Source organism: Sesamum indicum, linkage group LG6 (genome assembly GCF_000512975.1).
Source record: "Sesamum indicum cultivar Zhongzhi No. 13 linkage group LG6, S_indicum_v1.0, whole genome shotgun sequence".
NCBI classification, from domain to species: Eukaryota; Viridiplantae; Streptophyta; class Magnoliopsida; order Lamiales; family Pedaliaceae; genus Sesamum; species Sesamum indicum.
Window position 1 is genome coordinate 22,416,681 of NC_026150.1, and position 14,263 is coordinate 22,430,943.

Sequence of the window (14,263 nt, forward strand, 5' to 3'; positions counted from 1 at the left end):
TTCTTTCAATGAGATATATATATCATGGGAATTAATTTGAAATAACTGCTAGATAATAAATTTCATATACATTAGATATTTTGTTTTTGAGAAAAGGTGGTTGAAAATCTAAACATTTCACTTTCAATACCTAGCTACAAATTTTTCCAACATAATCTAATTTCATATCACGATATTTGTATACGAACATTATTTATAATGAATTACTGCAATAAGATTGATTTAAATGAATGATACTCGATTTATGTAAGAATTTCATGTGTACAAACATGCATGTACATTTTTATGTAAATATATATATATATGTTGATTAATTTGATTGATAAAAACAAATTATCTTTTGCAAAAAATCATATATTTAATTCCTCAATCAGTCAATATGAAAATTATAGTGTAAAATATCTATATTATAGTTGCTTTTTAAGAGATTTACGATTTTAAAATCTGGTTTAATCAAATAAGATAAAATTATAGCTACTTACCTAAAGTCTCATGTATATATGAATATATATATATATATAAAGGTAAATTATGGCTATCTTTTCTTAAATTTATCATAATTACGAATATTCTTTATTATTTAAAAAATTATAAATACTTTTTTTAATCGAAGAATAATCATGTAGCTCTTAGAGGATGAGGTAAAAATCACTATCTTCCCCTTGTTAAATATTTGAAAAAATACATAAAAACTCAGAAGGTGAGTAACATAAATTATCATAATACATATCAGTCCATAAAATTATTTGAAAACATTTAAAAAATTACATAAAAGTATAATTCATACTCCAAAGTGCATTTCGATACATTCACTAAAAAAGTTAGATTAAAACTATAGACGGGCACTAAAATGGGGGAGTATTTATAATATTTTTAAACAACGATAAAACACTCGTAATTATATCAAAATTAAGTGGAAGTAGTTATAATTTATCAAAAAAAATAAAAAAATATATATGTATATATATGTGTGTGTATATATAGGCCACGTAGAAAAAAGTGAGGCGTGGAGAAAATTGAAAAAGATGAGTACCAATTGAAGAGGCAAAATGATATATAGGATAGGATGTAAGAAATGTTGAATTACACGGCGGCTCCATATAACAATGCCACTTGGACCTCACCATTTTCTCACAACTTTTATTTACACCAATTGCAATTTCTACTACCCACAATTCTCCTAATTCCAAATTAATCTTTTCATATACGTTTCTTTTTTTTTTTTGATGGGAATTTCATCGACGACTTCTATCATTCAATTATATACAATTTCGATGTTAAGGTCTCAAGTAAAAATTAATAGTCCAAGATTTCACAAAATTAGTTTCTACATGACAAATTTGATATAATTTTACATGACAAAATTAGTGTCTACGTGACTAATTCTAAATTTTTTATTTCTAAAATCTTATAAATTTTTTTAAAAAAATTATCAAACAGTTTTATAGAGCTTATAAAATTATAAACTCAGTCGGACACCCTCTAAAATCGTTATTAACTATCATTGCATTTGCACATTTTTTCAAGAATTACTTAAAATATAAAAGATTTTGAAAAATGATTCTTTTTGGTTATTATTCAAGAAAAATAGTATATATATATATATATATTATTTATATCACGTGATTAATTACAAGATATTTTATATTATAATCATGGGATAAATAGAAAATATTTAATTGTTGAATTTAATTTAATAATAAAATAAGCAAATGTGTCACAACCCAATAAAAAACACCCAACGAATAAGTGTTAGAGAAAAGGAAATGTGAAAAGGGCAAAACTGGGCCTAGAAATTAGACAGGTGTCGGCGCTCTGTCTCTGGGCCCACTCAGGTGGGCTCACCCCCACGGTAAACTTATTGGACTGCTCCTCACTCTCATAAAACTTTTTGGGTAAATATAAATTTTATTAATAAAATAAGATCGTACAGTACAATAGTGTTCAACTGGTGGTTTCTCTCTCGATAGGATAAGGGATATACCATAATCTACATAACACATATAAACTAACAAAATGAGATAAATTAACACTGATAATCCTCTGTCTAATATTTTCCACAATGACGGTGGTCACTCATAAAACTTGTTCACCACTCTTATTCCCCCCCAAAAAAAAAAACAAAAACATCTCAAATAAATAAATATAAAGAACATCATAATTATACCCCCACAAAAAAAAACTATAAAGTGATTTTTTAAATGTTGAATTATAAATATTTTATTTGGATGTTATGAGTTTGATGTTTATTAAAAAATAAAATTTATTATTTTATAATGCTTGATTCGATGAAAATTAAGTTTAATTTCTAGTGTAAGGGTAAAATAAAATTCCTTTTATTGAAATAATTGTGTCGGGTTTAACAGGATCTGATCATTCAAAAACAAACATAATGAATCGGGCAAAATAAAGTGATCACTCGAATAGATTATAAATGATTACCACTTAAAAATTATAATATTATTTACAGTGATTAAATATTAAATGTGAATATTTAAGCTATGACGATAGTCGATTGATGTTTGATATAGTTTCAACTATAACCAAAATATTAATTATGGCCCATATTTCAATTTCACTTATAAAAATAACGATTAATAATTAATGCACAATTCTAACTATTCTATAATCATCATAACTTTTTTTTTTTACTTTTCACTATAATAATTAATCATTATAAAATATCGTATTTCTCCCTGTAAAGGATAAAACTAACTTTAAAAGGTGAGCAATAAGAGTGAGACGTTATAGGTAATGGACTTTAATCATTGGTCTTTTTTTTTTTTTTTTTTTCTCAACCCTTTTCCACTAACTAAATTTTGCTAAATTAGTGGTGTCTTTTGTGGGATCCCAAACATTAATTAAGGATTAAAGGGATGTTAATGATCATGTTATCTCCAACTTTGGCGATGAAGCCTTGGAACTTTTTGTTGGTCGTGTGTAAAAAGTAAGGGCACTTGTGTATATAGTAGCTAGGAGATTAACATTCACAAAAATTCAAGTGATAATATGAAATCTTAATTATCTATAATAAAATATATTAAGTAGCAATAATTTTTACTTTCTAATAAAATTATTGTCGTTTAATATATACTTGTCGCTAATCATAATCTTAAAATTATTACTATGACTAATATATTTTGTATGCTTTTATGAGATCCTGAAAAAAAATATTGAATATTAAAATAATTTTTTTCACGTCGAGTGATATTATTCTGTATCTTTTATACATATATATGTATTAAGATGATCCCGTGTTATATATAAATTCAACGTAAAAACTTCTAGTTTAGATGGTTAGACTATCATTTGAATGATAATTAATTTGATGACATGAATTAAAATAAAAGATTGGTTTCCACTTTTGGATAATTAAGTAATACTAGATAATGTTGGCCCTCAATCTTAAAAAATAGGATTATCCAAGAAGTGGACAAGAAATAAGTGATAAACCAAAGTTAATTAGAAAATATTTCTTTTAATTTGTTTTGTTTACATTTTCTAAAATTTATAAGCTCAAATAAATAAATTTTCTCGTACAACTCCAAGAATTAATAGATTCAACACCTACCTTTAAAGATACCAACAAATTACGAGGGTGTTTGGCTAAGTTTAATTATAAGATCTTATAAGTTCATACATTTTATACAATACTTTTTTAGCCTAAATATAAGTGTTACAGTAAAATCTCTATAAATTAATACTCTATAAATTAATAAACTATCTAAAATAATAAAATATTTCGGTCCCGACTTGGACTTTGTAAAAAATCATCAAATTCGATAAGATAATAAGATAATAATTTTTCGAAAAATTCCTTTATAAATATTAGGTCCCATTAAAACTCTAAATTAATAATTCATAAATAATACAATTATAAATATTAAATATGAAGTCTGTAATGCTTTACGCATTTGATCATTCATGGATGATTTTGTCATGTCTTTTAGATGAGAAGACATAGTTGGGTGTTATGAATTATTTTATTTCCATATTGAGATTTATATAGTATATGTTTCATTCATCATGCATGAATATATTTAATTGGCTATAATAGTTATTTAAGTGCAACGAATTAATGTAAATATGTATATTTTAAATAATTTCAATGAATTGATACATGCGTCCATGAATATAATAGTTCATTGTATACAATGAATTGATATTATACATTAGTATATTTAATTAGGTACAAAAAATTGGTTAGTATGAATATAATCAATGAAACATATATAAATTCATTTATTTTCAATACATATGTATTAAATTTGCCGAATTTAAAAAGTCTCCCTTTTAATTAATAAAATATTAATTTATCGATAAATTAATATCTCTCTAAATTAATAAAATTTCATGGTCCCAAGGTTATTAATTTATTGAGATTTTACTATACATGAAAAAAAAAATGAGCGTTTAAGCATAAATAAAATTATGTAATTGATAACATGTTACTAGTGAAAATTTTATATTTTTTTTTAAAAATAAATTGAACTAAAGTTGGGACCTCTTAATCTTATAAGCTCATTTTTAAAAAAAATTGCCAAATACTTATATTTTATAATATTTTAAAGAGTTTATAAGCACACCCAAACACCGTTTAAGTTTAGATCAAAACATTTTACGTGCGATTGACATGAGTTCTGATCGACTATGTTATAATTTTTTTGTACCTGAAAAAATAATATTGAGGGTTTGTATATTAATTACAACTTGGGAGTTGGGAGTTTTTAATGTTATCAAGATTTTACTTTTACTTTAAGGGAGATTACGAGGGTATTTGGCTAAGCTTATAAACTCCTAAAAACATCTTATAAGATGTTAGAGAGCTTATAAGTTCTAACAAAGTGTTTGGTATTTTTTTAAAAAAGCTTATAAGATTTCAAAATAAGACGTTTTGGATATTTTAAACTCTTCAAGAAAAAAAAATTAACTTTCCTAACTTTTTTTAATAAAGATTTTATAAGCTATATAAAATTAATATGACATAAAACAAAAATATTCCTATTAATACACTGACACACTCTATCCCTCACACACACTCTCTCTCTCTCTCTCTCTGACACACACACACAAACAAACACGCTAACATATTATAAGATGTTTTTACATCTTATAAGATTTAACATCTTATTTTATCCAAATATTTAAAAAACTTATTTTGAAAATAAAATCAACATCTTATAAGCTCCTAAAACATCTTATAAGATACAGGAGCTCATAATATATATTTGAAAAGTTTAGGCAAACACCCTCTATCTCATGCTTCAAGTTGTTCTTCTCCTATTATAATCATGCTAAGAATATTAGGTTATGCAATTGACATGGAAATGCTTATCTTAGGAATACTAAACTATGATTTGGAAGTTAGGTCCTGTTTGGGATGACGCAAATTGATGCATTTTGACTTGGACTACTTTCACTAACTGAACTAATGGGTGTCATTAGTCCAATTAATTACTAGAAAAAAAAAATATTTTTTGAACTAAAATATCAAAAATCAATTAAAAAAAATATTATGTGGCCTCACAATTTATGTTAGTAGTAATTTGCTATTGATTAAGTATCTTGACTCTAAGGAGATCCATGTTTGCAAACGCTTCTAATTTTATGGTGAGATTAAGCCGTATGTAAAGTTTTAAGTTTAACTGTATTGAAAATTGAACGTGTTTGAAAACAAAGGTAAAAAATACAAAACATCTGAAAATCGAGTGTTTGGGAAAAAAACTTATAATTATAATAATAAATTGTAAAAATTAATGTGGTAAAACTTATAATTTATTTTGTTTAAATGAGATTAATTTAAGTAGCTAAAAAAATATAAATTATAAATAAAAACCACTCTATTCAATTTATTTTCAGCAATAAGTGCTTAATTAATTTTTTTCAAACACCCCATTGAGTACTCCACTTATAGTGAACTTAGCAAGAAGAGAGTTCCTTCCAAAGTTGATTAAACATATGGATAAAAAAAAATTCCCAAATTGTCCTTATTTGTGTTTTATATTGATGCTCATGCTTCACTGTAAAAGGAATTACAAAACTCAATAACTTTAATTTTAAATTCATATCTATTTAACCAAGAAAAAAAATAACAATAGTATGATACCGTTACTAAAAAACGTACAAGAAACTGTGAAAACCTAAATTAGTTATAAATATAACTCGTATCCGATTAAATTAAAATTGAAATTAAATCGAGCTGGATATAAAAAATGCAATTTTTTTCCAGGCATGAGGTGTCCCAGATCGATTCTTGATTAAACTGAGTTTGCATGCATGGAGGACCAGACTCGTCTAAATATTACAAGAAATCTTTTATTTTTTAAATACATAAAATGAATTAAGTGCATTAACAGTTTTTAAATTATAATATACATTAAAAAAAAGCTAATATGAAACAAAACTAAAATGCCACAAGATATGATCAGCCAATAAGTCATGAGGTGCAGTGTACTACATTACACATACATTTGACACCGTCAATCACAAATTATATAACTACTTAGCAGACTAGAGGTTTGGACCCATAATAACAACCTCATCCCATTTTAGTACTTTGGTGTGGACGTATCAATAAAGTGTTTTTATTTTTTTCCTAGGAACATAAGATTTTGATTTGATTTTGCGCGTGCAATTATTTGATTTGTCCACCGACAGGTTCCATTACAACCTCATAATGTGGTACCCATTTTTCCATGCAATTCTCTTTTCTTGAATGTACAGATGAAAAGAACTTAAGAAGTTTCCAAGAAATGACCCGTATGTGGAGACGGGCCGGTAAGAGATTGGATACGATCAGTATTCTATTCGATTCAATCTATATTATGAGTATACGTTTGAGTTGTTGGGAGTGTCTTAACGATAGTATTTTAATATTTAAGTCAGTCAAAATACTATTAATAGATTTAGTTGTTTTCTATATTGTAAGAATCTAATTGAAACCACATTAATATGATAATGATAAATACGTAATTTTTTTCTCTCAAACTACTAAAAAAAAATTATGATAAAGATATTTATATATATATATATATGTATATATTGACTCGATTAGGAGGCCAAGGGCGCCCAAAGGTATTCCAAATTAAGTATGGAACCTGAGAAAAGAAAATATTGTTCGACTTATTGTAAAATCCCCCAATTAATATCCTTCGATACTTAAATCAATTCGAGATTGAAGATATAATATATATATATATATATATATATATATTGACTCATGTAGGAGGTCGAGGTTGCCCCAAAAGTATCCCAAATGAAGTGTGGAACCTGAGAAAAGAAAAGATCGTTTCACTTGTTGTAAGATCCCCAATTAATACCCTTCGATACTTAAATCAGCACGAGATTGGAAAAAAGTATTTAATGTTGCTGGTTTGAGTGAACGTCTCTTACCATAAATATATTTATAAGACTAAATGCATTCACTTATCTAAGTCATGTGGCACAATTTAAAGCTGTGAAAAAATCTACAACCCATTTATGGAATACATTGGAGTGGATCAAGTCATCAGACCCGATCCAAATTAAATACGAAAGATACTTGAATTGTTTAGAATTTTTCTTATTTTTGAAGGGTAATCTGTCCTTGAGAATTGTTTGTTGTGGTTTTCCTGTGGTATATACTCCAAGGAGTTGACGCGTAAGTTATGAATCATTATCCAAGAAATTCGACGTTAATTTTTATTCTGGAAAATCTAATTATGATTACAACAGCCAACGGCCTAACTCCGAATCAATCCTTTCAAAATCCGCCACGTGGAGGACATCAGAATCTTTGTAATAGAAGGGACATAACCTCCTTGACTAAAACGTGATAAAATTGACCCCAACCATTCATGCATCGACACATCTCCTCTCGCCGTGTTTCTCAGGCTAAATATGACTTGGAATAAAGCAGCTTTATTTTCTCAACCGAAAGCACTGCCCTGTTTCTACCCCCTTTTAACGTTGGAGGATCCATCAAAATATTAATTGGAATCGGATTTCACGATATCTGAATTAATTATATAATAATTAAAAAAAATAATTTAGATTGAATTTAAATTAATTGTATGATAAGTTTAATATATTTGTGATGTGAGTGGTGTATAATTTAAAAATAATGATCAATTACATGATAAGTGTACAACACTTGTTCTATGATTAATTTGGTTCGGTCAAATTTAATTTGGGCAAAAAAAATTCTTACAATTATTATATGATTGACGTGCGATTCAGAGAATAATACAATTATACCCAAATGGATCGATTTAAATAAATATAATTTGAATAAAAAGAATTCTTTTATATACTGAGTTTTTGGTCACTTAGTAATAATTTGGACAATCAATTATGGGTTTTGTGGGTCTAATTCTTTATTGTCTATATACATTGTTTCCTAACTCTTGACCATATCATTTTTGCTTTCTATAAAGCACTCAGAACAATTTGAGGCTACATTTTAGTGAAATGATTTGTAGTTAAAACAAAATTTTAGGGAAAGCATTTCAAATAAATTCATATATATCATAGTAAAACATAATCCGAAATGAGAATTAAATAATTTGAAATTCTTTCTCAAATAAGATTATCCAGAACTGATTTGTTATTACAGATTTCCACGTCTAAATTTATCCATCCAAACACAATGGTAGAAAATACTGAATCTTTTTTTATATTAATTGAGTATAAAAACATAAAAAATTATAAATTATTTCACGTCAGCACAATATGAATTATTTACATAAAACATTTTTAAAAAATAAATGTTTCTTATATTGATTTGTTGGTATATATATATATAGAAATTTAGATGGGGTAGAAGCAGGAGTGGGAAAAAGTCAAGTGTAGCAAAGGAATGTTTTGGTCAAGACGATTGTGGTAAGAGATCAGGCACAAATGTCGGCATGTTGTCTCATCGCCCATGAATTTTTTATGTTTTTTGATGAGATCGATGTTTACCTACTCTTTTTCTTTTTTCTTCTTTTATTGAAAATGATGAAGTTTTTTTTTTAATAAATTGATTATAATTATTAATATTAAATATTTATATCTAATAATAATCGATAATTATAATAATTGTATACTAATTATTGGTATCATATAACTATATTCAATCAATATACAACGATACCTACAATCAAAATAGAATAGCATTCAACACGTTTGTGTGATTTGAACCCATAACCTAAAAGTCGATCTTTAGTTTTGTCAAATAAATTAGGCCTCATTGGCGATGCTTAAGTACTTCTTTGACTCATTTTTAACTTTTTAAATTAATTTTTGTATTTAAAATAGATTCTAGGAATAATTTTCATCATGCTTTAAGTTGTGTTATTGCATGGTTGTTTTAGATAAAATAAAATGATGAGAATCATTGTGAGTTTTTTTATGGGATTGCTAAGTGTTGTTTAATGTTTTTAGAATTTATATATTTTCGAAATGTATGATTTTTTGTGTATTTTTTCTGATTAGTTTCTTCGGACATATTTTATTTAATTCTTTTACTTGAAGTTGAACCAAGCTCAAAAACTATAAAAAGAAAGAAAATGTAACTCGAATTTGAGTATGTAACTATTACAACCTTAATTTGTATGCTATAATGCATAAGGATCATCAGCTATTGACTACAATACTAGTGGTTACGGCTAAAAATTATGATAAATGACTACTATTAACTATGATTAAATAAAATCGATGTAAAAAACTAGTTTTCCCACCGTGAGAAAGTTATTTGTCATAGCTAAAAGACATGATCAAAGATATTTACCATGATTTTTAGTCATGATAAATGTTTTAGCTATTTGCTACGACTATTTACTATTAATTATGTTAATTAATTGTAATTAAATATTATAATTATTGTAGCGTGCCATGACAATTACATAGCAATTATCAAGAAAATTGAAGGACATATGAGAATGTCTGCCTAAAAACCAACAAGTTTGGAGTCTTTGGACAATTTCATGATGCGAAGAATTTTAAAATTTTTGAATTTTTATTTTAAAATATATTTTATAGGGTGGTCTATGGTTGGATTTGAAATTCATTTAATATAAGAGTAAATTATATTTCATCATCTGAAATATACTTATTTTTACATTTTGTTATCTAAATTTTTATTTTTTCTGTCAATTTGTCATCTCAACATTGCGAAAATTTGCACTTTGTCATAATGATTGTTTTTCCAATAGAAAAATCGACAAAAAAAATGATCATATAGGGCAAAGTGTAAATTTTTCAAAATCGTGATGGTAATTTAATACAAAAATAAATAAAATAAATGAAAAAGTATAAAAACAGGCGTAATTCAAATAACAAAATATAATTTACCCTTGATATTAAGTCATTTCATTCAAATTCATTTTTCTAATTCATTTTTCTCCTATAGGTTTCATAATTCTTTCAATAGGATTATAAGCCTAATAGCTTCCACGGCCCAATAGTCCAATCTTTGATGGGTCCACAAAGTTATTGTAATTGTACTGTTTACCAGTGGGTGTGAGGTAGCAGATGCGCTGGGCTTTCCTATCTAATGGTCATGGGTTCTTTAACTCTTTATGTTTGGGCTTTTTAACCAACAAAATAAGAAGTAAAGGCAGGTTTAGATAATTTGAAAAAGGGGTTAGATAAGAAAGGTAAATTGCATCATTTTTTAAATCACATAGAGGTAAATTGCACCTTTTTTTAAAGGGATATTTTGTATTTTTTTATTATCACAGAGGGACCTTTGAAAAAAACGAAAAACAAAAAGAAAAGCAATTTTACTTTCTTCGACTCAGAGGGTGTTTGGAAAAACTTAAAAAGTGCTTTTGAACTTTTAGCTTAAAAAGAGATGTTCGAGTGTTGGACTTTTCTACTTTAGCTTTTTTGTTTTCTAGTTTTTAAATTGAATATTAGATTTTTCTAGGTACAAGTTAGAAGCATCAAATTTCACTAGAGAAAAAAAAATTAGCTACCATATAAAAAATTTATAATAAAAAGCCAAAATCCGTAGTAAAAAGATTTTTTTCTATGGAAAATTTGCTTTAACAAAATTATCATATTTTGCTACGATTATTGAGTCCTAGCCATTACATGTGTAAGAAAAACAACAATCATAACCCTTTTGCCACGGATCTCTATTTGTAGCAAAATAGTAATAAAATTAAAATTTAATTTTGCATTTTATAATTATCCAGATGTTGTTTTTAATATTTATTATTTTTATTTTGTAGAAATTTTATATTAATATAGTTGAAAGTATTATTAAATATCAATATATCTAAAAATTAAATTACATTACAACAATATTGCATATAGTTAAATTTTACATATAAATAACTAAAGAAAAGTATATAAAGTTACTTTAAAGGAAAGAAACATTTTTTTTTACGTTCACAAACTTCCAATGGACACATTTGTTAATAGTTTCCTAATGGCCGTAACATCTTTACTCGATTGTTGTAACTTCTTATTATGAATGTACTTTTTCCCGACATACACTCTAAAAGATTCAGTTGGAACTCCCTCTTGGCCAATCGTATCTGACGACAAAATAAATGAACTCGTGTCCTAATTCCCATTTAAAATGATTTAATAATAATTTGATCATTTTTGGTACGTTGACACTGAGACGTACACAATTTATTTTTCAAAGACACTTTCAAAGTAATATACATATGTTAAAAAAGTCTGAGTAGAATTGACAATAAGTTTTTTTCTATATTTCTCCTATCCCATCGCATTCTTAAAAATTTGCTCCTTAAGCTCCATGTTTCTTTCTAAACTCCGATTTCTTACACAACTTCATAGTGAAATGTATGTGGAAATTTCTGCTGCCGAAAAATATAACATTTCTGCCGCAAAAAAGTAGCAAACAATGGAGGATGATTTCTTGAACAACTGAGGGTAGCTTCTTCCATTAATTGTTGTAATTTTAATAAAAATTACATGAAGAAATACATAAACTAAGTTGAGAAAAAGAGAAGAAATGTTTGTCCCATATAGGAGATTGATGGGAATTCATAAGTATATAAGATGTTGTAGGAGTATGTATAATACACTCATATATCTTTATCCACAGAGAAAGTTTTAGTACAATAAATTCTTAGTTTAAAGTGTTATGGAGATTAGAGTGAATATGGAGGTGCTCTAAGTGTCATAATTGGCTGATGTTAATGTTGCATTAAGAGGCGAGGTTGGCAAAGCCTGTGTAAGTTAAAGCCATGTCTCATTTTTCACATGCCAAAACCAGACTTCTCTCTCGGCCTCTCTCTCAAATTTTTTAGATTTGAGCTTAAATTTTGTAATGAGTTTTTGAGTGTTTGATCGAGGTGTTCATCTGTATAATACTACACTTAAAGAACTGTAACCATCTTATCTTGAGAGAAATTACGTTGTACCCGGTGTACTGCTAATACGGGACGTATATTTTCTTAAAAGCAAACAGTGAACTCTACGATTCAGTTAATTACGATTTTTATTAGACTGATAATTTATTACGATACAATTTTCGTTGTAAGTTTTTATTTAATTTTCTATTGTAAACAACAATTAAACGATAAGGTAATGTACTTGCCACGTAGTTGGTGCACAATTTAAAAAGAGTAATCAATCATAAAATAAATGATGTGATTGGTTGGATTTGATCAGATCTAATTTAAATATAAAAAAAATTAATATATATATAAAGAAAGTTAAATTTGGATTTTAATAGTAGGAATGAGAAGATATGAAGGAGCATATATGTTAAAGTCTTGCATAGTTGTTGCTTGCGTAGATATTCTGAGATTATTTGGACTTAGACGCGGAATGGTGTTAATAGTCAAAAAAGTAAACATTCTACTTTGAAAATGTCTTTGCTGCCATAATAAACTATTGTTCATGTGAAAATCAACTGTAGCTTTTTCATACCCCAAAATATATTCTGTCACAAGTTGGCCTTTTCAGTTGAGCAAAAATACAAGACAATGACGTATTTAAGTTTTTTCATATAAGTGCATGTTTGTCTTACTTTATGTTATTTATTATTTTTAGTCATATTAATTCAATTGATATATTGCTCAATTTATCGAGATATTTGATGTAATCATATATGTAATTATTATTTCAAAAATAAAAAAAGAAAAAACTCTGTGTATATGAATACTGAGATATAGTTGTTTTTCTTTCTTTTTTTTTGGAGGGGGGAGGGGGGAGATAATTTTAATTTTAGTCCTCTATATTTATTATCAATTCGATTTTGATACCTAACGTTTCTATAAATTTATAATCATTCAGTTTTTGCTATGCCGTATGTGACAGTTAAAAATGGATGATCATATGCACATGTAGGTCACATGATAGGCCTGGAGAAAGGGCTAGTGCATCAACTCACATCCGTATTCTACTAAATTTTAAAATCTCCAACTTATTTGTCGTTAGAATTGTAGATCCCATTTCACAAATAAGGATACATGGTCTATTTTTTATAATAGTATTGTTGTTTTGTGTTTTCTTTCAACATTTTTGTTAATTTAAAATTATTGGTGTAGCGGATCAATTTTTAAATTTGTATCTATTGAATTATCGATTAAATTGCAATCTATTAAAACAAAGGGTTAAATACACTTTGCATCTTTGAACTATACATAAAATGCATATACACTCATGAATTATAAAACGTAACAAAATGGTCCCTCATGACATACACTAATTTTTTTAAGATAAAATGCCCTTATTATTTACACCCCTAAAAAATCTCTATTATTATCATTCTTCTAAATATAATATGAATTATTATAATTTTTTTATTTAAAATAAACACTACCCAAAGTTTATAATTCTTATACTGAGTATAGAATCTATATAAACTCTATAAATTTACAATTCTTATATTCTTTATACAACTGGTAAAAAATTTAGATAATTTTTGCCTGTGTTGTTATATATATTGAACTTTTTTTAAAAATAAATTATCAATACAAATTTAAAATATTACATCAAATATATATAACTATAAAAATATGCAAATCTATAATATAATTAATATATAATATTCTATATTTTTAAGTAATGATTTAATATATTTTTATTATGTGGACATGTAATTGAATAAAAACTTATATAAGTTATATAACATAATTTTTCTATAATATTATATGCATTATACATTGACACATATTTACATATACTTTTCAACACAATTTATTTACTTTGTAAAATATATTTGCATATATTGAGCTTATAAATATTTTTTGTGTTCCATAATTTATTAAAAAAATATAAATTATAAAAATAAAATATGGGTAAAATTTTAAATTAT